This window comes from Aegilops tauschii, chromosome 5 (genome assembly GCF_002575655.3).
Source record: "Aegilops tauschii subsp. strangulata cultivar AL8/78 chromosome 5, Aet v6.0, whole genome shotgun sequence".
Lineage (NCBI taxonomy): Eukaryota > Viridiplantae > Streptophyta > Magnoliopsida > Poales > Poaceae > Aegilops > Aegilops tauschii.
The window spans coordinates 555,520,474-555,547,383 of record NC_053039.3 but is presented as its reverse complement, the minus strand read 5'-3'; the positions used below and the strand labels follow the sequence as shown (position 1 = coordinate 555,547,383).

General features: G+C 44.9%; 1 pseudogene; it reads right to left on the bottom strand.

The window, feature by feature from the left end:
- Positions 1–3,420: 3,420 nt before the first annotated feature.
- LOC109782526 (disease resistance protein RGA2-like) lies at positions 3,421–8,146 on the bottom strand (annotated as a pseudogene).
- Positions 8,147–26,910: the final 18,764 nt, after the last annotated feature.

Sequence of the window (26,910 nt, the reverse complement as noted above, 5' to 3'; positions counted from 1 at the left end):
CATACCAAACATTTGCTAGAGCCTTGAAATTCAAACAAATGAACAACTATGCTGAATTAGCAGGTTCAAGAAAAAACAGCATGCCTGTTCCACCCCACCGCTGGCCAGTGTGGCCCTCATTAGAAGTTCAGAATGGATTAGTCAAGATCGCACCCGAAAACCAAGAGCAGGGCATTCTTGCGTAGATGATCTCTACTAAAATTAAATTGCATGTCTATACTTGTTTCTTTCATATTTGTAGTTATTAGCATTTTTTTCTCTCGGTTTTTTGTTTGGTCGAACCATGCTAATTTTGTCCACCAAGTGAATCAGAACAACAATTTTTTTGAGACAATGTCACGAAGCTTTACTCAAACCGCCATAACGTTTACAGGGATGAAATGAATACCATCGGGCTGGCCAAACCAAACATGGCGCCCAAGCCCTAACCCCAAAGCATGAATCAGAACGACAGTGATACATATGAGCTGGTTAAGGACTACGTCCTGGGCCATGTAGCACTATGTGTGTACTTTGCTGGTTAATTTGATTTTTTATTTCAATCGGTTTTTTATAAAAAATATTAAGGAATTTCATTTATTTTTGAATTCTTAAAGTGTTAATACATTTTTTAAAACATTCCTGAATTAATAATAAATTAACAATTTATTCATCAATATGAACAAATATTCGTGATTTTTTTAAAATGTTCATGAGTTACAAAAATGTTCATCATATTTTGAATATGATCACCGAATTTAAAAATCTTTGCAGATTAAAATAGGTTTGTGAAGTTAATTTTTTTCACCAATATGTAAAAATCTTTATGTTTTTTAATTTCACTGTTTTAGTGCTACAGTACCAAAAAATTGTGACCCGGCCCAGTCGCTTGCTGCCTATGCGAAAGGTAGGACCTCCCGAGTTATGGTTAGTCTGCAGTTTTTCTCAACCGTTAGCATAGATAATAGTAGTACATAGGCTTTTGAGTAAACACGAACTACACTGTGGGTCATGTAGCACTATGTTTGTACTCTGCTGGTTAAGTTGGATTATTTTCATTTTGTTCTGTTTTTCTATAAAATTTATTTTTAAAGTATTGGGGAATATTAATCTTTAAACAATAATAATAAATTTAAAACTTAATCACGAATATGAAAAAAATCACGAATTTTAAATGTCCATTGTTTTCTAAATATGATCACAAATTTCAAAACTGTTCACGGGTTTAGAAAAGGTCCGTGAATTATCAAACTGTTCAGGAATATGAAAAAATCTTCATTGTTTTTTTAATGAATTTCACTGTTTCAGGTTTACAGTACCGCAAAAGCTTGTGGGTCGGCCGAGTCGCTTGCTCCCTATGCGAAAGGTCGACTTTTTGTCGCAAAGATTGAAAAATAGGACCTCCCGAGTTATGCTTAGTTCACAGTTTTTCTTGACCGTTAATAGATAATACATATGCTTTTGAGTAAACATGCACTATATCATGGGCCATGTTACATGTGGCACTAAGTGTGTACTCTGCTGGTCAAGTTGAATTTTTAAATGTTAACAAAATTTTAAAAAGTTCATAAATTAAAAATAATAATAAATTAAAACTTATTCATGATTTTTATTTTTTCACGAGTTTTAAAAAAATTCATTGTTTTTAAAATATGGTCACAAATTTTTAAAATGTTTGCGGATAGAAAAAGGTTTGTAAATTTTAAAATTGTTCAGAAATATGAAAAAAAATCTTCATTGATTTATAAAAAAGTTCATGTTTTCTTAAATCACACATTTGAAAAACCATTTATGAATTTGAATAAATGTTCACGAATTAAAGTGTGTTCCCAAATTTCAAAATAGTGTTTTACCTTGTCAAGATACTAGTGGTGAGGGTACGACGTTTTGCTATACTGAGTTGCAATCATTAGTGGAGGGGTGTGAAGAAGGGAGGTTTTGAGGGGGGTGACATTGATGCTAGAAGAATGCATGAAGGCAAGTGTAGTATTGCTTAGCAACCCCAGCTTGACCTCCCTGATGATACTATGCCTGACTTCAAGATCCTGGAGGTCAGTGATAGGACAGATCGGCAAGGAGAATGAGCCTAAAGAGAAGAATGCTAGGAAGAAATATGATTGGGGTCCTGTTCAAGCAGCGAGAGAAAGCTCAATAATTACTAGGCCTCTTCATATCATGGAGAAGGCCAAGCTTCTCAAGATGCGGAGGAATCTGGAGGTGCATAAGTAAGAAGATCAAAGGTATGCTGAACAGTAACGCTTTCAATGTTCTCCCTGTAGAGAAATAGTTGATATGTCTCTTACTGTTGGGGGTAGTCATTAAGGAAAAATTAAATGCTACTGATGTACTAGATGAATGGGCTTAGTCCCCCATAAGGAAGAAGGATATCATCCTAAAAAACCCGCAAACTTACGTTTCTGTTGCTAGATGACTGACCTACAGATGCTTTCTAGAAACTCATACCTGCCTATATATGTGGTAGTGCAAAATCTTCCAGATTGCAAGGCATCTATGGCCGAACAGCTAAAGAAACAACAAATATCAGCATTGGTACCACCTGCTTAGCCACTTATTATTCAGAGTTTCAGACCAGTAATCTAACATACCAAACACTTGCTAGAGCCAAACCTCCCAGCTCTCGGCATATTGAAATCCAAACAAATGGACAACCATGCTGAATTAACAGGTCATGAAAAACAGAAGCATGCCCGTTCCACCCCACCGCTGGCTTGTGTGGCCCTCATTAGAAGTTCAGAATGCACTAGTCAAGATCGCACCCGAAAACCCAAAGCAGAGCATTCTTGCTGTAGAGGATCTCTACTGAAATTAAATTGCAAGTCTTTAGTTATTTCTTTTCTATTTGTAGTTATCAGCATTTTTTTCTCTCGGATTTTTGTTTCGTCCAGCCATGCTAATTTTGTCCACCAATTGAATCAGAACAAACAATGATACATATGAGCTGGTTAAATCAACCACTGAATAAACCACAGCAACATTTATAGACCTTTCCCCCCTCGGCTACATACTACCACACTCAAAACATTAAAAATAGAGAGCATTGTTAGTGATGGACCAGCTTATCAACTTGCACCAGGGTCCTGCCCCCAAAAAATTAAAAGCAGAGATCAATTGCACATCACCACTACTCCACTAGGCTACCTGGTACTTGCACATCAATTCAACTCGTCCAGCTTAACTAGAAGAGGCGTTACAGCACGCAAGTTTTCACGTACTGATTGAAATGTGTTACTTTAGGCGGCTGATGCAGAAAAGCTTAAAGTTGTAGTGAACTCAAGGCAGTGCATAAATAGGCAAGATCATTCCTTGTTACATTTTGCAGGTTACATCAGTGTGACCTCTATTTAAGAAAGACCCAGGTATGAGAGCCCAACAGAAACTCAGGTTACCATGCTTGTATTTACAGCTCCAAATTCTTACTTGTAAGTTTTAACTTAATCTAAATATTTTCGGCACACAATATGAAGATACTTCTATTCACAGGTTGAAAGAAATGTTTTAGCAAGGCTGCAATTTGTACACGTGAAGCTGAATTGAGCGTCTTCTTGAATTCAGTAAGTATCATCCGGCAGAACATGACATCTTCCCAACAACACGAGATGAAATATCTGAACTGAAGTAAATTAAGAGTCTCCAAGATCTTTCAGATAGATGGTATCGATCGAACCTTCTTGCCAGCATTCTGTTGAACCGTTTCTTCCACTAGTGCAGCGACGAGTTGGAGGCAAGTTTCATACGGTCACCATAGCTGATAACCAAAAAAATGTTTCAGTTTTCAAGAACGGAAAGATATTTATTTGAGGCAATTAAAAATAATTTCAATAGTAGCATGCAGTTGGAGTGTTACACAGTAAAAATGGCGGAAACACATCCAAAGATAGAAAAAAGGATAGTTGCAGTTCAGAAGCAATGCTTCAAAATGAGAAATGAAACAAGAAGAAAATACCAATAAGCTTTTACATTGTTCACGAATGCATTCAAGCGAAATGGACTTCACATCAACCTTCATCAAGGCAAGGCATAGAGATGATATCAAGAAAAACAAGGAAACAAGCTAGACCATATCCACCATGAGGAAGGCCTGTTTGGTCAAGTTCAGAGCAAAAATGAGGATAAAATTGATATATTTATCCAGAGATTGTTAATTACCTTAGTTTTCTGAAAGCCTCCATGGTGAATTTCTTGCCGAAGACGAAACACCAATCTCCTGTCATTGGTTCACAGTCAGAACAGATATCCAACAATGCAGAGATCCAAGCAATAAATTAAGCGAGGATGAAAGTCGAAGGGTGGAGATACCTATTGATGCCTCAGGGATGTGGGCAATTTTTTTCCGTTCAGGGCTTCCATGTTTTGTAATCTTCTTCTCCAGCTCTGGATGACATTCTATAAGATCGAAGCACTTCAAGGAGGAGGGCAGAGACGGAAGTGACTGGAGTTGCCCAGCACCAAGTAGGGCAAAGTTCTCGAGAAAGCACAGATCTTTCATTCTTGGTGGGAACGATTTCAAGTCACATGCACCAGATATATACAGACAACAGAGGGATTGGAGGTTCTGTAGCAGCCATTGTTCAGGTAAGCTCTCCATCTCAGACCCATTCATAATATCCAGCTTTTCGGTGTGGCAAAGACTCTTTAGCAGCTCAAGAAGCAGCGGCAGATCAATCTGAATAGTACGTATCTGCAGTGAGCTGCCGGGCTCCACGCCACCAGAACCAGATGCAACTCTATTTAGCGAGGAGGACCCAGCCTTTGCGAGTGTGCTGCACCTTCTGATTTTTAACCTGAAGAGTGATGGAAGTGATCCGAGCCCTCCCAAGGACGAGAGATTCTCACATCCCTCTATGTGCACATAAGTCAGCACTCTTGAACACATCCCCTGAGGGGGGAGACACCAAGCTCGAGCAGTTGTGCAAATTGAGCGCACATAAGTTGGTGAGCAGTTGCAGTGATCCGAGCAGTGGAGGTTCCAAGTAGTCACAGGAGATAGCCAGGTTCCTTAGTGACAATGGCAAGTGCATATCTTTGGCATCTCTTATCATCCTCAACTTTGGGCATTCCATTATTTTGAGCTCCTTAAGCTCTCTCATTTCTTCAAATGGTATGGACGCGGACTCCAGATGTACACAATCAACCAAACGTAGGACACTGAGAGTTCTCATGTACAGTTTTTGCTCCAAAAGACTCCCTTCCAGAGAAGTTAAGCATGGACATTTGGTGACAGTTATGAAATCCAGCTTAGATGATCTGGGCTCGATGCTCTCACTGGATATCTTGCCAATCGAAGCAAGTTTGGTCAGACCGACATCTTTTATTAGCAATGATTCTAGGCTTGGAGGTAGAATAGGTAATTCCCTCAGTTTTTGGCATTCAATTACATCCAAACTTTTAAGGCTTTGAGGTAACAACAACTCCGTTGAGCTACTGCTGCTGGACATGTCAGATGATCGACTAATCTGTCCTAGCTTAGGAAGGTCGTACAACATTAGTTCGTTCAGCATTACTAACTCACCAAGAGAGGGAAGATATTCCCAGTTCATACAGCCTTTGAACTGGAGTGTCACCATGTTTTTGAGAGAGCAATTCTCAATCCAAAATGGAATTTTGGGACCTGCATAACCATTAATTTCCAATACGCTAATATTAACGTTTGGCTCAAGGTTGTCAAGATTCAAATCATCTGTCATTTGACCAGCTCTAGGCCACTTCAGAGATAACTTGTTGAGACGCTGTTTTTCCTTCAACTTGGCATTCTTAGCTTCTTCATAACTCTGAAAATTCTCAAGATCCTCCAAACCCAATTCACCGAGATCTCTTAAGTTCCCAACTGCACTTATTTCGTTGCATTTTGTTCCTCCTACCCGGTAGTCATGTAGTTCCTGAAGAGAAGTGAGCTTGCTTATGCAGAAATTACCAAATCCACTCACTCCAAAGGATACATATCGCAAGCGCTCAAGGTACCCTAAGTATCTGGATTCATATGTTTCGGTCTCCAAGCCACCCTAACACATCAAAGTACCATCAAGTGATGAAGTTTGGCAACCCCACGTATCATGCCTGGTGATATTCGAGGCACATAGATATATCGAAGATGTTTTAAGTTACCAAACTTAAACTTGTCAGCAAAGCAGAATTCTTGTGAGTCATATAGACGCAACGATTTGGAGCTCTCAACAACCATTTCAAGTGCACAAACTACATCATTTTTAACCCAAGGGTCAGTGTGAATGATAATAGTGCGCAAGTTCTTGAAACGGGAGAATTTCTTGACATCATCAGCAGAGAAATTGTCAATATTGGCAATACAGAGGTGTCAGAGTGTGTCTTTTTCATCTTTAAGCTGGACAGGATTATCTATTCTTGCACATTCACCAGTGGACACGTTCCTCGCCAATTCGTGCATCAAATCATGCATGACATACCATTCTTCTTCCAATTGACCATCTCTTGACTTCATATTGGAGAATGACTTTCTAGTTAGCTGAGCCAAGTACTCTTCTGCAGTTTCCTCCAAAGTGTGGGTGTCGCTTAGAGCTTGTGAGATCAATCCTGAGCCAATCCATAGTTGCACCAATTTTTTCTTCAGAAATCCATAGTCATCGCGAGGAATTATGCAACAATAGCGAAAACAAATCTGCAACTCTGTTGGTAGGTGGTAGTAGCTTAATCTGAGAACCCTCATAATATCCTCCTCTGTTCCTTTAAAATGCTCCAATCCTTTGTGCAAAAATCTGCTCCAGTACTCAACCGTTGCCTTGCCTTGCAAATGCTCACCAACAACCTTAGTTAGCAAGGGACATCCTAGCAGTTTCTTTGCAATCTGTTCTCCAATTAACGTCAAATTTCCATAATCTGCTGGATTCTTCAACCCGGAAAAGGCATGATGAGTGAAGAGCTCGAAAGTTTCATCTTCTTCTAGTCCTTGCAATGTCAGGCACTGATCTGTTTCGACCCCCATTACTCTGGCAGCCATGTCCGCTACAGATTGCATACGGGTTGTCAACAAAATTTTACTTCCAGCATTGTTCAGTTTCTTCAATGGAGCAAATAACTTTTCCCATTCATCCCTTTTCTTATCTTCCCAAACATCATCTAGAACTAGCAAAAATTTATCAGACTTGAGCTTTTCTTTCAGGTCTCGCTGTAGTGGTTCCAGCTGATCAGCCTTTGGTTTTGCGCCCGTAGTGCATTCCAATATTTTTCTCGTCAGTGATGTTGCGTCAAAGCTAGTTGACACAGTGACCCATATGAGCTTAAAATGATCCAACACCTCTTGCTGTTCGCATATGGTCTGCGCCAAACTTGTCTTCCCCATGCCACCATGGCCAACGACTGAAAGAATAGAAAGAATATTGGTCTGACTTGATGTATTTGCTAGCCATCCAATGATCTTCTCCTTCTCCTTTTCTCGTCCAACGAAAATAGTCGCACTCAACGTAGAACCAGTTTGGCGATCATTGTCCGCTTGCACTTGCTGCTGACTGCTGGAGAAAGCTCCATTGAGATGGTCTGTGAGGCTGAGGAAACTGTCAACACCACCAACAGCCTTATCTAAAGCATCCACCAATTTCATCAGCCTTCTGACAATGTCACCATCAGCAACTTTTTTGAGAGTTTTGACACTCTTAACGGATTTCACAAACTTGTGCTTCATCTTGTCAAACGGAGAACCCCGTTCAGCAATCTTTTGATCATTGGCCTTCTCCTTGAGCTCATAGTATTCAAGCTCATCGATGGCGTCCTCGGCCGCCTCGACGGCGTCCCTCAGCTGCCATAGCCACGCATCCAAGGCGCTGCTCTGCTCTTTGACATATTCCGGGTTGACGGCATCGAACACTGCTTGGATCTTGGGCATGGCGAGCACGAGTCTATTTTTCACCTCATCCATGTGTGGAGACTCGAAGTATTTGCCGACATAGGTGAAAGCTTTATTGACCAAGAAAGATATGGCCGGAGTTGCTACAAACTTCCCTGCAAAAACGAGTGCGGCTGGGACTGGCATCTCTGTGGATGGATGGTTTTGCCTTGTGCAGTGTGTGTTGGTGTGAGACTGACAAACGAAGGCTTGTCCGGGCTTCTCTGTGGATGGATGGGTCTGCAAAACGAGCTCAGCTGGGACTGGTGGATGGATGGATGGCTCTGCCTTGTGCAATGTACTGTATGTTGGTGTGAGACTGACTAACGAAGGCTGGTCCGAGCTTCTCTGCGGATGGATGGTTCTGCAAAAACGAGCGCATCTGGGACTGGTGGATGGATGGTTCTGCCTTGTGCAATGTGTGTTGGTGTGAGACTGACAAACGAAGGCTGGTCCGGGCTTCTCTGTGGATGGATGGTTCTGCAAAAAACGATGTGTGTTGGTCAGCACTCAGCAATGTGCAAACGAATTGGAGGCGACGAAGGAGTCGTAGGAAGCGAGGGGAAGAGACAGAGTATACCTGTTGGGACGATGCCCTCCACTCGGCGAAATCCTTGGCTTCACCTCCCGCTCCTAGCTAGATTGCTGGCTCCTCGCGACAAATCCGGAGCTGACAAGCTTGCTCGTCAGCTAACTCCACTCCGTCCTCTGGATTACTGGCTCCCCACGACGGACTACATGGAGCTGGCTGGCTTAACACTGGTCAGCAGGTGCGGCGCGGAGCTCGGTTTCAGCGACTCGGCTAGATTGAACTACAATCGGCTCTCTGCTCCACCCTTTCTGCTCAGTGGAGCTGGAGCGTTGGGCGCTGCTCCCGGAGCGGAGTTGTGTGGATTGCAATAGGCTGGATGTGGGAGTAGGGGGATTCAGGAGAGAGGAGGGGAAAGTTGAGTGAGGAAGAAGGATCTAGGGGCAGGATCAACAAGGATGTAGCCGGAGTTGTGCTACAGACTTCCCTGCAAAAACGAGTGCAGCAGTGCGAGAGGTGCTTTATAATGGGTTTAATCTTGTGGTGTCCTCACCTAGTGACAGAAGGGGTAATGAGGCACGTATTGTATTGTTGTGATTAAGGGTAAAATGATTGGGCTTATTCATATTGGTTGGGTTTACTTTGTCTACATCATGTCATCTAGCTTAAGGCGTTACTCTGTTTGTCATGAACTTAATACCACAGATACATGCTGGATACCGGTTGATTGGTGGATTACTAGTGTAGATGCAGGTAGGAGTCGGTCTACTTGTCTCGGACGTGATGCCTATATACATGATCATTGCCGTGAATACGTCATAACTATGTGTTTCTCTATCAATTGTTCAACAATAATTTGTCTATCCACCGTATGGTATGTGTTTGACAGAAAAGCATTTAGTGAAAACTATGGCCCCGTCTCTACTTTTATCATATTATAAAAACCAAAAATACTTTGCTACAATTTATTTACTTTTATTTTGTTTTGCAATTTATCTATCTACCTATACAAGATTTGATCCTTTCAAGTAACGAGTTCAAGGGGATTGACAACCCTCTTGCCCGCGTTGGGTGCAAGTATTTGCTTTTGTGTGTGCAGGTGCTGTTCACGAGGCTTTGCGTGATTCTCCAATTTTTTTGGTAAACCTTGGTTCTCACTCAGGGAAATTCTTATCTCTACTGTACTGCTTCATCCTTTCTCTTCGGGTAAAATCTCAACGTAGCTCACAAGTAGCAGGGATGTGAAGGGATTGAAGAAAAAAAAGGAAAGTTATGATTCTGGTCATAACGTAGAAGGAAGGTTCAGATACAAGAGTAGGAAGGCATTACATATATCTATCAATCGGTCAATCAAATTTTTGCATCAAAAAAGACCAAAAAAACTAGCGAGAGGTGTGGTTGAAAAATAATTTTAGGGATGAGGTGGTTCGTGCGATGGCAGTGATCGTTGGAGGTGAGAAATCTGGAAGCGAGGAAGCAATCGACCAACTTCCCTTCAATAGTTGAGATAATTTTAGAATATGTTTCAATAAAAATTAAATGTCCTTTGTGCTCCGTATTTTGATAATATTCCATAACAAATTAAGTAGCTACATAATGATTTCATAACGTAATTTGTTTCTATGGTGTAGGTGCGTCATGATTTACATGTTAGTTTCCTTGAAATCCATCATTTGTTTCCTAATGCAAATTGCGCTAATGAGAGGTATTGGTTAATTTGGGTAAGTTAGAAAAGTTAGATACGTGATATTTTTACGTTAGGAAAGTGTTGGTTTGCAAGGAAAGAGAGTATTTTTAAGTTATTTAATTGCATTGATGAGAGGGATCGGTTGATTTGTGTGAGTTAGGAAAGTTAGATCCATGGTCTTTTGTATGTTAGAAAAGTGTTGTTTTGCAAAGAAAGTGTGCATTTCTATGTCATTTAATTGCATTGATGGGAGGGGTCGGTTGATTTGGGTAAATTAGAAAAGTTAGATCCATGATATATTTTTTACGTTTGGAAATTGCTGGTTTAATAGGAAAGAGTTGATTTGTATGTTATTTGTTTCCTTATAATCCAGTGAAAAGGGTGATGGGAGGTGAGGCAAAAATAAACCAGTGAGAGGTGAGGCGAAAATAAACCTATGAAAGAGGGTGGTGGGAGGTGAGATGAAAAAAATCGTGTATGCCAGCCTACCAACTCCCCCTTTAGGAGTAGAGAATAGCAGAGATACAGGTTGAAGATGAAGGAAATATGCCCTAGAGGCAATAATAAAGTTGTCATTTATATTTCCTTATATCATGATAAATGTTTATTATTCATGCTAGAATTGTGTTAACCGGAAACTTAGTACATGTGTGAATACATAAACAAACAGAGTGTCACTAGTATGCCTCTACTTGACTAGCTCGTTAATCAAAGATGGTTAAGTTTCCTAGCCATGGACAAAGAGTTGTCATTTGATAAGCGGGATCACATCATTAGAGAATGATGTGATTGAGTTGACCCATCCGTTAGCTTAGCACGATGATCGTTACAGTTTCATTGCTACTGCTTTCTTCATGACTTATACATGTTCCTCAGACTATGAGATTATGCAACTCCCGAATACCGGAGGAACACCTTGTGTGCTATCAAACATCACAACGTAACTGGGTGATTATAAAGATGCTCTACAGGTGTCTCCGATGGTGTTTGTTGAGTTGGCATAGATCAAGATTATGATTTGTCACTCCGGGTATCGGAGAGGTATCTCTGGGCCCTCTCGTAATGCACATGACTATAAGCCTTGCAAGCAATGTGACTAATGAGTTAGTTACGGGATGATGCATTACGAAATGAATAAAGAGACTTGTCGGTAACGAGATTGAACTAGGTATTGAGATACCGACGATCGAATCTCGGGCAAGTAACATACCGATGACAAAGGGAACAACGTATATTGTTATGCGGTTTGACCGATAAAGATCTTCGTAGAATATGTAGGAACCAATATGAGCATCCAGGTTCCGCTATTGGTTATTGACTGGAGATGAGTCTCGGTCATGTCTACATAGTTCTCGAACCCGTAGGGTCCGCACGCTTAACGTTCTGTGACGATTTGTATTATGGGTTATGTGATTTGATGACCAAAGTTTGTTCGGAGTCCCAGATGAGATCGGGGACATGACGAGGAGTCTCGAAATGGTCGAGATGTAAAGATCGATATATTGGAAGGCTATATTCGGACATCGAAAAGGTTCCGAGTGATTCGGGTATTTTTCGGAGTACCGGAGAGTTACGGGAATTCGTATTGGGCCTTAATGGGCCATACGGGAAAGGAGAGAAAGGCCTCAAGGGTGGCCGCGCCCCTTCCGCATGGACTGGTCCGAATTGGACTAGGGAAAGGGGGCGCCCCCTTCCTTCCTTCTCCTTCTCCCTTCCCTTTTTCCTATTCCGTGGGGTGGAATCCGACTAGGGAGTCCTAGTAGGACTCCACACTTTGGGCGCGCCCTATGAGGGATGGCCTCCTCCTCCCTCCATCCTTTATATACGTGGCCAGGGGGCACCCCATAGACACACAAGTTGATTCTTTCCAGCCATGTGCGGTGCCCCCCTCTCGGTCATATCGTAGCAGTGCTTCGGCGAAGCCCTGTTCCGGTAGCATCATCATCACCGTCGTCACGCCGTCGTGCCGACGAAGCTCTCCCTCGACACTCTGCTGGATCGTGAGTTCGTGGGACATCACCGAGCTGAACGTGTGCAGATCGCGGAGGTGCCGTACTTTCGGTACTAGGATTGGTCGATCGTGAAGACGTACGACTACATCAACCGCGTTGTCATAACGCTTCCACTTACGGTCTACGAGGGTATGTAGACGATACTCTCCCTTCTCGTTGCTATGCATCACCATGATCTTGCGTGTGCGTAGGAAACTTTTGAAATTACTGCGTTCCCCAACAATGGCATCCGAGCCAGGTCTATGAGTAGATGTTATATGCACGAGTAGAACACAAAGGAGTTGTGGGCGTGGGTATATACATATTGCTTGCCGTCACTAGTTGATTCTTGATTCAGCAGTATTGTCGGATGAAGCGGCTCAAACCGACATTACGCGTACGCTTACGCGAGACTGGTTCTACCGACGTGCTTCGCACACAGGTGGCTAGTGGGTGTCTGTTTCTCCAACTTTAGTTGAATCGGATTCAATGAACAGGGTTCTTTCTAAAGATCAAAAAGCAATCACTATACCGCGTTGTGGTTTTTGATGTGTAGGTAAGAACGGTTCTTGCTCAGCCCGTAGCAGCCACGTAAAACTTGCTACAACAAAGTAGAGGACGTCTAACTTGTTTTTGCAGGGCATGTTGTGATGTGATATGGTCAAGACGTGATGAGATATAAATTGTTGTATGAGATGACCATGTTTTGTTAAAGTTATCGGCAACTGGCAGAAGCCTTATGGTTGTCTCTTTATTGCATAAGATGCAAGCGCCATACAATTGCTTTACTTTATCGCTATGCGATAACAATAGTTGCAAAAGCAATAGTTGGCGAGACGACCATGTGACGACACGTTGATAGAGATCAAGATGATGGAGATCATGGTGTCATGCTGATGACGATGGAGATCATGACGGTACTTTGGAGATGGAGATCAAAGGCACAAGATGGTGATGGCCATATCATGTCACATATTTTGATTGCATATGATGTTTATCCTTTATGCATCTTATTTTGCTTAGTTCGGCGGTAGCATTATAAGATGATCTCTCACTAAATTTCAAGGTATAAGTGTTCTCCGTGAGTATGCACCGTTGCGACAGTTCTTCGTGCTGAGACACCATGTGATGATCGGGTGTGATAAGCTCTACGTTCACATACAACGGGTGCAAGCCAATTTTGCACATGCAGAATACTCGGGTTAAACTTGACGAGCCTAGCATATGCAGATATGGCTTCGGAACACTGAGACCGAAAGGTCGAGCGTGAATCATATAGTAGATATGATCAACATAGTGATGTTCACCATTGAAAACTACTCCATCTCACGTGATGATCGGACATGGTTTAGTTGATATGGATCACGTGATCACTTAGATGATTAGAGGGATGTCTATCTAAGTGGGAGTTCGTAAGTAATATGATTAATTGAACTTAAATTTATCATGAACTTAGTCCTGATAGTATTTGCATATCTATGTTGTAGATCAATTGCTCGCGTATAGCTTCCCCGTTTTATTTATGATATGTTCCTAGAGAAAACTATGTTGAAAGATGATAGTAGCAATGATGCGGATTGGATCCGTGATCTGAGGATTATCCTCGTTGCTACACAGAAGAATTATGTCCTTGATGCACCGCTAGGTGACATAACTATTGGAGGAGCAAATGCAGACGTTATGAACATTTGATAAAGCTCGGTATGATGACTACTTAATAGTTTAGTGCATCATGCTTTACGGCTTAGAACCGGGACTTCAAAAATGTTTTTGAACGCCACAGAGCATATAAGATGTTCTAAGAGTTTAAATTGGTATTTCATACTCATGCCCGTGTCGAGAGGTAGGAGACCTCTGATATGTCTCCAACGTATCTATAATTTTTGATTGTTCCATGCTATTATATTATCAACCTTAGATGTTTTATATGCATTTATATGCTATTTTATATGATTTTGGGACTAACCTATTAACCTAGAGCCCAGTGCCAGTTTCTGTTTTTTTTCCATGTTTTTGAGTTTTACAGAAAAGGAATACCAAACGGAGTCCAATTGGCGTGCCAATTTTTGACGATTTTTTATGGACCAAAAGAAGACCCCGGAGTAAAAGAGTTGGGCCAGAAGAGTCCCGGGCCATCCACGAGGGTGGGGGCGCGCCCACCCCCCGGGCGCGTGGGCCTACCTCGTGGACGACTCGGGCACCTCCTTGACGTGAGACCTACGCCAAAAATTCCTATAAATATTGAAACCTCCAGAAAATAACCTAGATCGGGAGTTCCGCCGCCGCAAGCCTCTGTAGCCACCGAAAACCAATCTAGACCCATTCCGGAGGGGGGAATCCCTCTTCGGTGGCCATCTTCATCATCCCGCCGCTCTCCATGACGAGGAGGGAGTAGTTCACCCTCGGGGCTGAGGGTATGTACCAGTAGCTATGTGTTTGATCTCTCTCTCTCTCTCTCTCTCTCTCTCTCTCTCTCTCTCTCGTGTTCTTGATTCGGCACGATCTTGATGTATCGCGAGCTTTGCCATTATAGTTGGATCTTATGATGTTTCTCCCCCTCTACTCTCTTGTGATGAATTGAGTATTCCCTTTGAAGTTATCTTATCGGATTGAGTCTTTAAGGATTTGAGAACACTTGATGTATGTCTTGCATGTGCTTATGTGTGGTGACAATGGGATATCACGTGATCCACTTGTTGTATGTTTTGGTGATCAACTTGCGAGTTCCGTGACCTTGTGAACTTATGCATAGGGGTTGGCACACGTTTTCGTCTTGACTCTCCGGTAGAAACTTTGGGGCACTCTTTGAAGTACTTTGTGTTGGTTGAATAGATGAATCTGAGATTGTGTGATGCATATCGTATAATCATACCCACGGATACTTGAGGTGACATTGGAGTATCTAGGTGACATTAGGGTTTTGGTTGATTTGTGTCTTAAGGTGTTATTCTAGTACGAACTCTATGATAGGTCGAACGGAAAGAATAGCTTCGTGTTATTTTACTACAGACTCTTGAATAGATCGATCAGAAAGAATAACTTTGAGGTGGTTTCGTACCCTACAATAATCTCTTCGTTTGTTCTCCGCTATTAGTGACTTTGGAGTGACTCTTTGTTGCATGTTGAGGGATTGTTATATGATCCAATTATGTTATTATTGTTGAGAGAACTTGCACTAGTGAAAGTATGAACCCTAGGCCTTGTTTCCTAGCATTGCAATACCGTTTTCGCTCTCTTTTATCATTAGTTACCTTGCTGTTTTTATATTTTCAGATTACAAAAACCTATATCTACTATCCATATTGCACTTGTATCACCATCTCTTCGCCGAACTAGTGCACCTATACAATTTACAATTGTATTGGGTGTGTTGGGGACACAAGAGACTCTTTGTTATTTGGTTGCAGGGTTGCTTGAGAGAGACGATCTTCATCCTACGCCTCCCACGGATTGATAAACCTTAGGTCATCCACTTGAGGGAAATTTGCTACTGTCCTACAAACCTCTGCACTTGGAGGCCCAACAACGTCTACAAGAAGAAGGTTGTGTAATAGACATCAAGCTCTTTTCCGGCGCCGTTGCCGGGGAGGTGAGTGCTTGAAGGTATATCTTTAGATCTTGCAATCGAATCTTTTTGTTTCTTGTTTTATCACTAGTTTAGTTTATAAAAGAAAACTACAAAAAAATGGAATTGAGGGTACCACATATGCTTCATCTTTTTAATATCTTTCATGAAAATAAGGATTCCGATAATTGTGCCAAAGTGTTAGAAGAAGAACGCATTAGAATGTTTGGCACTAAATCTTTGAATGATGAGCATGATTGCAATGTTATTAGTATGAACTCTTTGAATATCCATAGTACTAATGATGATTGCACTAGTCATGATGAAAATGTCTCTTATAAGCATGTTAACTTTTGTGGAATACATAGAGCTTGCAAGCACACACCAAATAGGGAAGATAGATTTTGCAAGAGGCATAAGTATTTGGAAACTAAATGGTTGCAAGAAAGGCTAGATGATTGTGCTGAAAGATTCAATATTTATCGCCATCCTTGTGAACTTTGCAATGAACATGGTCATTTAAAGCTCCAATGCTATTTGTTTCATGATCAAATTGTGTCAAAAAATTGTGATAACTTGATTATCCTTGATCATCATAAAGAGCTTAGTCTTCTTTTGGGGTATGAAGAAATGAAACGTATAACTGACACTACTAGGGAAAACCTTATACACAGAACATTAGCAGTAGCGCGGGCTAAAAACACACGCTGGTGCTAAATAGCAGCAGCGCGGTGTTGTAAACGGCGCTACAGATACAGTTATAGCAGTAGCGCGCCCGAGTACAAAAGCGCTACTACTAAAATTCCCACGGCTTAGCCGATAGGCTGCACATAGTAGTAGCGATCTTCGCCGAACCGCGCTACCACTATTTGCTTTGTAGCAGTGCATTTACGCTGAAGGGTGCTACTGCTAAAGTAAATAAAATTAAATGGAAAGCAAATAGAAAATTAAATGAAAATGAAAGAAATACAAAAAGGTGAAAGGAAAAAAATAAAATGTAAAGAAAAATAAATGAAAAAGGGGAAAAAGAGAATGGTATAGCAGTAGCGCGTATCCAGGAACGCGCTGTAGCTATGTTAGCAGTAGCGCACTTCCTGGAACGTGCTACTGCTACTTCTGACTAAACCGCTCGATTCGTTTTTCCCAACGGCCACTTCCCCCAAATTGCAACTCCTCCGCTGTCGCCGCCGCCGTCGCCCGTCGGCCGCCACGCGCTCTCCCGCCTCAACGCCGCCCCCGACCCCGGATTCGACGCCGCTCCCGACCCCGACCTCGACGCCGCCCTCCGGCGTGCGCCCGAGCCCCGACCCCGACCTCGACGCCGCCTGCCCCTCCCTCGCCGCAGTCACCGTAAGGCTCTGCCTCTCCTCTCCCCTACCCTCCTCTCTCTCTCTCTGCTAGGGCAATTTATATATGTGTTGATGCTGTGTTGATGTTCGTATGAACCCTAGGTGTTCATATGAACCCTAGGTGTTCATATGAACCCTAGATTTGTTTAGGGCAGTAGGCATTTTTTAGCATTTAGGAAAAATGATTAGCAATTTTTTTAGGAAATTAGCTAGGGCAATTTTTTATGAAAATGCCTAAACAGTAATTTCATTTGCATATTGTTGTTATATGATATATGTCATTGATGTTCATTTGCATATTCCATCATTGAAGTGGTTCGATTGTGCCCAAGTGGCTTTGTTGTTTCCAGGAAATGAAGCCGAGTGGCCTATGTTTTACCGGAATGTTGATTCATTTCCGTTCCGGCAAATTTCAGGTTCTTGATTTGTCCACTTTTTAGCAAAAGTCATGCCGAAGTTTTCCATGAATTTCGGCATGACTTGTGCTACAAACTAGGACATATCGAGTGCCCGGGATTTGCCGCACCGGGAAGGAGTCAACATTCCTGCAAAGCATAGGCCTTTTTTATGTCATTATTCATTTTATTAGGTATAGAATTAATTGACTAGATTTAATCGTAAGAACTAGTTGAATTAATAGAACTAGTTGAACATGTCACATTTGTTGTTATTTTTTAGTTAAAGCAATTTTTCGCGCATCGACATCGACGATGCCTATCCCGCATCCTCGTCGTCGAGTCGGCGGAGGGCACCTGCGTCACCAGATGGGCCATGTCCGGGACTGGGCTCCGCCGGGGTGGTACTGGGGGGCGCAGGTTGGTGAGGAGCCAGCTTGTCGTTGACCCGAACCTTCTTTGGTGGCGGTCGCGTGGGCTAGTGACGGTCCAAAGGCTCGAGGACCCCGCGGAGGTGGTGCGTCACCATGTCAGTGAGGAGGACGCGCATGTCAGTCGCTACTTGTTTGCGTTGGAGCACAGGTTCTCCAATACCTGGCAAGTTCTCCAGGGATCTCACTGGAGCTATGATCCTGTGATGGTTCCTTCACTTTGGGTGTCCACCGCCGGCGCCGATACCCGTCGTGCGCTAGGGTTTTAGTTGTATTAGTGATGTTATATGTATGATACTATTCGGGATGTATTAGTGATAATATTCGGCGATGTACGGACGCATGAGATGATTTACTTTTGCTTATTGAATGCATGCTAATTTGAATACTTATTTATTTTACGATTTGGTTTTGCTTATTGAATGCTCATGTTAATATGAGTCCTATAAGATATTTTGAGTATCTTGGAGTTGTCTTCGATCGATTTTCAATTAATGTTTCAACTATGAACATGGGAAATGTCTGACAACGAAAAGGATTTGGGTATTTGCAAATACTGCAAAGATGAGCGCGACCTGTGCGACGGAATCTTCCTAGATGATGATAGGCGCTTCAGCATCAAGCTGGACGTGAACTTCGAAGTGGATACAGTAAGTCACAACGACAAGTCTTTTTTCGTAATTAAGCATGACATCTGCTTCATTTGCTTCAACTTATAATTTAATTTTTTTACTATTCTACTAGCGTATCCCCTGCCATGCAAGAGTTTTTGTCTTGGATAAGACAGGTTTCAGTCGTACTATGGAGGTAAAGAAAGTTTACTTGAAGACCGAGCATGGTTATATTTTCCACGCAAAATTATACAACGCAGACGACTACACCTATTTTGGATGCAAAACTTGGCGAGCACTATGCAAGATTTATGCATTTGAGCCTGTATGGTTATCACCTTTGATATTCGTCCGGAAGATGATATTGAAGGTAATACTGACATCTGGGTCGATGTGCAGACGCCTCCAGTTATACCATTATGTGAGTTTCTCAACCATATTTATGTCTTTGATATTGTTTATTCAAAAATAGTTGACAACTAATTTCTATTGTCAGCTTATTTCGGTTCAAGCAAACATGTCCAGCGCTTGGTAGACAGGACCTACTACTGTCCCGGGGCTGAACTAAACTGCGAGGAGCTAAGTCATTATGTTTCATGGCTTGAGGATCTTGATATTGTCAAGACAAATTTTCTTCCTGCACTTAGAAATGTTAGTACTGAAAACGTGCGACCAATAGTGTTCGTAATGAACTACGGTCACATCTATTTAGGAAATATGGTAAGATTTTTACTATTTGTCCTCAGTGCATCTTTTGCATACATTATTTTTTAAGCTAAACTTCATTGCTAAGTATGTTACTATACGATGTTCTTCAAAAGGGACTCCCGATGAATGTTGTGCCTCATGGGATCGAGACTGATGGTACCATGAGTATTGTTAGCTTACGGCCAAGATATCCTACAATGCACTTTAGTGCATTCAGGATTTCTAAGAGCGAGGAAGTCCTAATAGTGAAAGACTGGACCAAATTTGTGATGGAGGAGCGCAGAGAAGTACTAGGGGGCAACAATCAGAAGCGCATCCCACGATTAGGAGACAGGTTCATCTGCATGCTCCAAATTGATGAAGGAGGAGAGCTACACATGTTTTATGTTATTTTACCTGAGAGAGAGCAGCATGAGTGATTAGCTAGCTAGAAATGAGTTTGAAGATGATGATGTGCTACACTATGACTATGATGATTAAATAGCTAGTGTTGGTGGTAATGACTATTGTTGGGGATATTACTACTGGGCCTAAACCGGCCAGGAGAGGTCGGGTTAACCCCATAATGGTTCACTATATCTAAAGCCCATGAAGACAAAGACGGTGACGATTTATGAAGGCCCAGGGCCCAAAGCCGGTTTAAGGCCTGTAGACATAAGCCGGCATTGATATGTAAACTTGTGTTGTAAGATAGAAAAAGCAGAGACTGAGCCAGACACGTTTATGAGCCGGCCTCGGGATTCTGTAAACCGACGGGCATCAACCCATGTATATAAGGGGACGACCCGACGGCGGTTTAGGACACAGACAACAACTCGAGACTCAGGCAAAGCGTATTCGCTCCCTGGTCATCGAAACCCTAGCAATTCCACAACAACTGGAGTAGGCTTTTACCTTCACCGCAAGGGGCCGAACCAGTATAAACTCTATGCATCCCTTGTCCGCTTTAATCCCTTTAAGCTAACCCGTGGCGATGGCTCCACGACTAAGTCCTTTCCTTAGGACATCTGCCGTGACAAAACCGCGACAGTTGGCGCCCACCGTGGGGCTATCGCACGATGGTTTCGAGTTCTTAGAGGGCAGCTTCGAAGGACTCAAGGGCTACGCTGTGGGCCGGATGACCAAGAGTCGTCGTGGCAAGCTCTACATCGACGATGCAGGCTGGGGCCCCGAGGCCGGCTCAATCGAGTACGGGTACCGGGTCCCCTTCGGCGGCATACACGTTTTCATTGGCAAGATCGGCGAACCGGGCCCTGAGCCGGACATCTGCACCGACCTCGTGAAACGGCTCAGCGTGCGAGATCTGCCCGGGTTAAGCCTGTCATGAAGCGTGCCTTCGTGGGAGTCATCCACGGAGTGGAATCTGAGGATAAATCGGAATTTGGTGGTGAAACCGTCGTTTATTCCGGCGACGAGTCATCGACCGGGGAGACCGAGTCATTGTACCAGTTGCAAGATGGCCGGATTGGGGGCTGTTCCGATGGCGACAGTATTCCGAACCCCTTTGATCCGCCGAATCGGGTTGCGATTTTCATGGCCGGTACACAGCCAGCGCTCCACTCTTCGACTGCAGCGGCGGTGATTTTCGGATCAGTAGCAGCGACAGTGGCCGGGGCAGGAGGCCCTGTGCGACCGCCGGCTCAGGTTTTATCTGATTTGTTCGACGCTTTGGCAACACTGATGGCAGAGGTTAATCCGACAAATCCGGACGAGCATACTGCGGAGATTGCAAAAGTGAAGGATCAGATAACGCAGGCCAAGGCCGATTTGGTAGCAGAGGATGCCAGAATGACTGCAGAACGGGCTTTTTTATGCATTAGATGCACAAGCCTATCGGCTTATGTTGGATCAGAGTGCGTCAAACGACGTTATGAGATGAAGGTAACGATCTCACCTGCCGCCGGTTTATGAGGCCAGGAACCTCTTTAATACCCCAGGAGCAGGGACTAGTAATCCGCCGACGGCAAACCGGGCAGAGGCAGCTGAAACGGGAGCGCCGGTGCAACCGCGACCAATAGATAACCGTGATCCGCCCCGTCAGAACAACGTTCTGTCGCAACATGTCCCAACACCGCGGGTCACTATTCTAACCCGATGGATAACATTGTCGCTGCCGCTTCACGACTGGCGGCCCTCCCGATCGAAGGTGAGTCCCCAGTAGGGGTCGAGAGGCGACGGGCTAGGGAGCTCCTTTAGACAGCTTTAACTCAGCAGCAGGCTTATTCATATAGTCGCGAAAGGATCCATTCTACTCCCCGCCCAAGCCGGAGCTACAGCAGGCGTATTGATGAACCGACCGTGTCAAGCAGTGCGCGAAACCATGACCCGCCCCGTGGCCATAACCCGGCGGGTGGTGGCGGTGATGCTCAGGATGTGGTGGATCGCGCTAGAGCTCGTCGAGAGGCCGAGTTAGCAGCACAGCATGAGGCCCGCCAACTTACTCCGGTTCGTCCAACCATGTAGGTGGAACCAGGGGTTACTTCCAACTCTTTGGGAGTGCCATGTCTCGTCCCAGCGCTGCGCAACGTGCGCCTGCCCAAGGATTTCAAAGGCCCACATAAAGTGCCTAATTACACCGCCGATTTATCCCCCGAGTCATGGGTTGAAAGCTATGAGATGGCAATGGAGATGCTGGATGTGGACGATGCGGCGTGCACTAAATACTTTACCATGATGTTGGAAGGAACGGCTCGCACTTGGTTGAAAAACTTGCCAGCTAACTCCATTGGGTCATGGGCCGAGCTGAGGGCCCGGTTCATCCAGAATTTCAAGGATACATGCAAGCTGCCCATGTCAATTGTGGACTTAGCTGCCTGTGTCCAGGAGGAAGGAGAATCGACAACCCATTGGGTGCGCCGGGTTTCGGAGATTTTGCATTCGTCGGACTGCATCAACGCTGATACAGCAATTTTGACATTGGAAGGCAATTGCCGGTTTGCACCTCGGAAGTTGAAGTTGGGATGACTCAAACGTCACTGCAATGACATGGGGACTCTCATGGCCGCTCTGGTGAAGTATGCCGACTCTGATAGTACCAAGGATCCCGAGTCTGATGATGATAAGACAGGGAAGGGAAAGAAGAGCAGCAACACCAAGGGGCAGCAGCATAACCCGGCGGGTCATGGAAACAGCGGCAAGCGTAAATCAGATAACAGTTTAGACTTTGTGGCTAATACAAACGCGCAGGACAAGGGCCAGCGGCGTAAAGGTAAACTGCCCCGGCGTAGTGGAGGACCAAGCCCTAATCCGGAGCGCCTGTCTTATCTGTTAGACCGGCCTTGCCCAAAGCACGGGTCGCAGGAGAAACCAGCCACGCACCTCTGGAAGGATTGTTATATCATGCAGGAGTTCAAAAATTCTGTTTTTTTGGGTATGATCATGGACCGGGTGGCGGTTCAGGCCCCGGATCTCATGGCTCGGGTTACGGTGGAGGCAGTTCCGGTTCAGGTTTTCACAGTAATCAGAGTGGGCATGGCAATCAAGGCAATCAGGGCAACCAAGGTGGTTATAATCATCAGGGAAATCAGCATCAGCAGCAGCAGTCGGGTTACCAGAGCAACCCGAAGCAGTTGAATAGCGGGCAGTATCATGTCTTCACCACTAGCCTGGACAAACGCGATCAGAAGCTTCATAAAAGGGCAATGAATTCCGTTGAAACGGCGGTGCCCCGTTATCTACGCTGGTCTGAACAGCCTATTGTGTGGAGTCGAGAGGATCATCCACCCCGGGTTGATAATCCGGGTCATCTGGCATTGGTGGTGGCACCTCAGGTGGGAGGTTATAAGTTCACCAAAGTACTCATGGATGGGGGGAGTAGTATCAGTATCCTCTACTATGAAACTTTCCGTCGCATGGGGTTAACAGATAAAAATCTTAAACCGTCCAACACAGTCTTCCATGGGGTGGTGCCTGGTAAATCGGCATATCCAGTTGGTAAGATAGCTCTGGAGGTTGCTTTTGGTGATGAACATGATTCAAGATCAGAGACGTTGACCTTCGAGGTGGTGAAAATCCAGAGCCCATATCATGCCCTGTTTGGACGGCCGACTTATGCTAAGATTATGGCAAGACCCTGTTATGTCTATCTGCAGCTCAAGATGCCGGGTCATAAGGGGACTATCGCAGTGCATGGGAGCCGCAAGATCGCTTTGGAATGTGAAGAAGGTGATGCGGCATACGCTGAGTCGGTTTGTGCAACAGAAGAGTTGAAGTTCTACAAGGACAATGTTGATCTGGCGGATATGACTTCTTTGAAAAAGCCAACTACAGAGCATGAACCGGCCTTGAAGTTTAAATCGGCTGATGAGACTAAGCTTGTTGATTTCGTTCCTGGTGATTCATCCAAGCAGTTTAGCATCAGCGCTAACTTGGATCCGAAATAGGAAAGTGCGCTCATCGAGTTCATCCGTGAGAACCGGGACATCTTTGCGTGGAAGCCTTCTGACATGCCAGGTGTACCGAGGGAACTCGCTGAGCACACACTTAATGTTGATCCCAAGTTTAAACCGGTCAAGCAATTTCTTCGCCGGTTCAATGAAGAAAGACGCAAAACTATTGGTGAGGAGGTAGCCAGGCTCTTGGCGGCTGGGTTTATCATCGAAGTGTTTCATCCTGAGTGATTGGCTAATCCGGTGCTAGTACTTAAGAAGAATGGCACTTGGCGTATGTGTGTGGACTATACAGATCTCAACAAGGCTTGCCCAGCAGATCCTTTTGCCTTCCCGCGTATTGATCAAATCATTGATGCTACGGCGGGTTGCAAGCGTTTGAGCTTTCTGGATGCATATTCTGGTTATCATCAGATCAAAATGGCAGTTAAGGACCAGGAGAAGACAGCCTTCATAACTCCCTTTGGAGCCTTCTGCTATGTGTCCATGCCCTTTGGGCTCAAGAGTGCCCAAGCGACTTATCAACAGTGTGTGCAGAATTGTCTTCATAAACAGATTGGCCGCAATGTTCACACCTATGTGGATGATATTGTGGTAAAATCAAGGAAGAAGGAGACATTGATTGATGACTTGAAGGACATCTGCACCGACCTCGTCGAAACGGCTCAGCGTGCGAGATCTGCCCGGGTCAAGCCTGTCATGAAGCGTGCCTTCATGGGAGTTATCCATGGAGGGGAATCTGAGGATAGATCGGAATCTGGTGGTGAGACCGTCGTTTATTCCGGCGACGAGTCATCGACCGGAGAGACCGAGTCGTTATACAAGTTACAAGATGGCCGGATTGGGGGCTGTTCCGATGGCGACAGTATTCCGGACCCCTTTGATCTGCCAAACCGGGTTGTGATCTTCATGGCCGGTACGCAACCGGCGCTCAACTCTTCGACCGCAGCAGCGATGATTTCCGGATCGGCAGCGGCAATAGCGGCCGGGGCAGGAGGCCCTGTGCGACCGCCAGCTCAGGTTCTATCTGATTTGTTTGACGCGTTGGCAACGCTGATGGCGGAGGTTAACCCAGCGGATCAGGATGCACACAATGCGGAAATCGCGAAAGTGAAAGATCAGATCACCCAGGCCAAAGCCGACTTAGCAGCTGAGGATACCAGGATGGCCGCGGAGCGGGCCGCTTTGGATGCACAAGCTTACCGGATTATGCTGGATCAGAGTGCGTTGAACGAAGTCCTAAAGAGGAGGTACCGATCTCGCCTGCCGCCGGTTTACGACGCTAGAAATCTCTTTAACACCCCAGGAGCAGGGGCCAGTAATCCGCCGGTGGTAAACCGGGCGGAGGCACCTGGAGCAGGGGCGCCGGTTCAGCCTTGTTTGATGGATCCGCCTCGTCAGAACAACATTGTAACACCGCATGTCCCCACGCCACCGGGTCATTACTCTAACCCGATGGACAACATTGTCGCTGCCGCTTCACGGTTGGCGGCTATCCCGATTGAAGGCGATTCTCCGGCGGCGGTCAAGACGCGTCGGGTTAAGGAGCTTCTTCAGACAACCTTGGTTCAACAGGAGACTTATTCATATAGTCGCGATCGGATTCATTCCACTCCCCGTCCAAGCCGGAGTTACAGCAGGCGTATGGATGAACCGGCAGTGTCAAGCAATGCGCGGAACCGTGATCCGCCCCGTGGCAATAACCCGGTGGGTGGTGCTGGTGATGCTCAGGAGGTGGTGGACCGGGCTCGAGCACGCAGAGAAGCCGAGTTAGCGGCACAACATGAAGCCCGTCAGCTTACTCCGGTTCGTCCAACCACATCGGTGGAACCAGGAGTTACCTCTAGTTCTTTGGGAGTGTCGTGTCTCGTCCCGGCGTTGCGCAATGTGCGCCAGCCCAAGGATTTCAAGGGCCCACGCAAGGTGCCGAATTACACCGCCTATTTATCCCCTGAAACATGGGTCGAAAGCTATGAGATGCCCATGGAGATGCTGGATGTGGATGATGCGGAATGTGCGAAATACTTCACCATGATGCTAGAAGGGACGGCCCGCACTTGGCTAAAGAGCTTACCGGCTAATTCTATCAGGTCATGGGCCGAGTTGAGAGCCCGGTTTATTCAGAACTTCAAGGATACATGCAGGCAGCCCATGTCAATTGTGGACTTAGCTGCCTGTGTCCAGGAGGAAGGAGAGTCAACAACCCATTGGGTGCGCCGGGTTTCGGAGATTTTGCATTCATCGGACCGCATCAACGCTGACACCACAGTTTTAACATTGGAAGGCAATTGCCGGTTTGAACCCCTGAAGTTGAAGTTGGGATGGCTCAAACGTCATTGTAATGACATGGGAACCCTCATGGCTGCACTGGTGAAGTATGTCGACTCGGATAGTACCAAGGATCCCGAGTCTGACGATGATAAGACAGGGAAGGGAACAAAGAGCGGCAACGCCAAGGGGCAGCACCACAACCCGGCGGGTCATGGAAACGGCGGCAAGCGTAAGGCGGACCACGGTTTAGACTTTGTGGCTAATACTAATACACATGACAAGGGCCAGCGGCGTAAGGGTAAACCGCCCCAGCGCGGTGGAGGGCCAAGTCCTAATCCAGACCGTTTGTCTTATCTGTTGAACCAGCCCTGTCCAAAGCATGGGACGAAGGAGATCCCGTCCACGCACCTCTGGAAAGACTGTTACATCATGCAAGAGTTCAAAAATTTTGATTCTTTCCGGTATGATCATGGACTAGGAGGCGGTTCGGGCCCCGGGTCTCATGGGCCGGGTTATGGTGGCGGAAATTCCGGTTCAGGCTTCCACGGTAATCAGGGTGGACATAACAATCAAAGTAATCAGGGTAACCAAGGTGGCTATAATCATCAGGGCAATCAGCAGCAGCAGCAGTCGGGTTACCAGAGCAACCCGAAGCAGTTGAACAGCGGACAGTATCATGTCTTCACCACTAGCTTGGACAAGCGCGATCAGAAGCTTCGTAAAAGGGTGGTGAATGCCGTTGAACCGGCGGTGCCCCGTTATTTGCGCTGGTCCGAGCAGCCGATTGTGTGGAGTAGAGAAGATCATCCACCCCGGGTTGACAATCCGGGTCATCTGGCTCTGGTGGTGGCACCTCAGGTGGGAGGTTGTAAGTTCACTAAGGTACTCATGGATGGATGGAGTAGTATCAATATCCTTTATTATGAAACTTTCCATCGCATGGGGTTAACAGATAAAAATCTTAAACCGTCCAATACGGTATTCCATGGTGTGGTGCCTGGTAAGTCGGCCTATCCCGTTGGTAAGATAGCTCTGGAGGTGGCTTTCGGAGATGAGCATGCCTCGAGATCAGAAACCTTGACCTTTGAAGTGGTGAAAATCAGAAGCCCGTATCATGCCCTATTTGGACGGCC